Source organism: Culex pipiens, chromosome 3 (assembly GCF_016801865.2).
Source record: "Culex pipiens pallens isolate TS chromosome 3, TS_CPP_V2, whole genome shotgun sequence".
In the NCBI taxonomy this organism is placed as follows: Eukaryota; Metazoa; Arthropoda; class Insecta; order Diptera; family Culicidae; genus Culex; species Culex pipiens.
Window position 1 is genome coordinate 92,595,538 of NC_068939.1, and position 580 is coordinate 92,596,117.

Consider the following 580-nt stretch of genomic DNA (forward strand, 5'->3'; position numbering starts at 1 on the left):
ACAAACCTGAAAGAGGCTGGAGATGAAGAGTGAGAGTTTGGTCTCGTACAAGAGACTGAAATATAGTATACCTACTTGTGGATGGGTATGTTTAATGATACCAAATATTACTTATGCTCAAAAGAAAATTAAGACCATTTGGATGGCAAAAGGTGGGCAAGAGAATCATCGAGATGCTTCTGGGATGATCCAGACCTATTCAGTCAGAGAGCGCTTTGGGGGCTGCTGGAAGCCACAGAAGGGGATACTTTTCGTTAGAAAAACTCAAACACGACGGTGAACCGGGCCACCGGGCCATGTGATTCATCATCGTGGAATGTGAGAAATTTGAATTCTACGATGAAAACATTCCAGAAGAAGCGGAGAACTCCGACTGGCGATACGTTCCCAGCCTTAGACCCCAGAATTGAGGAATAAATTACTGGCTGCGATGTCAGATGTATCCGTCCATAATTTACGATCTAGTCTAATCAGATAAATTTGAAGATAGAGTAACGAAAGGTGGTTTAACGTTTCGTCCAAGACGAGGTTGAAAATATATTCGTAATTCTCAAGAAGAACAAGGTCATTCAAATCTACG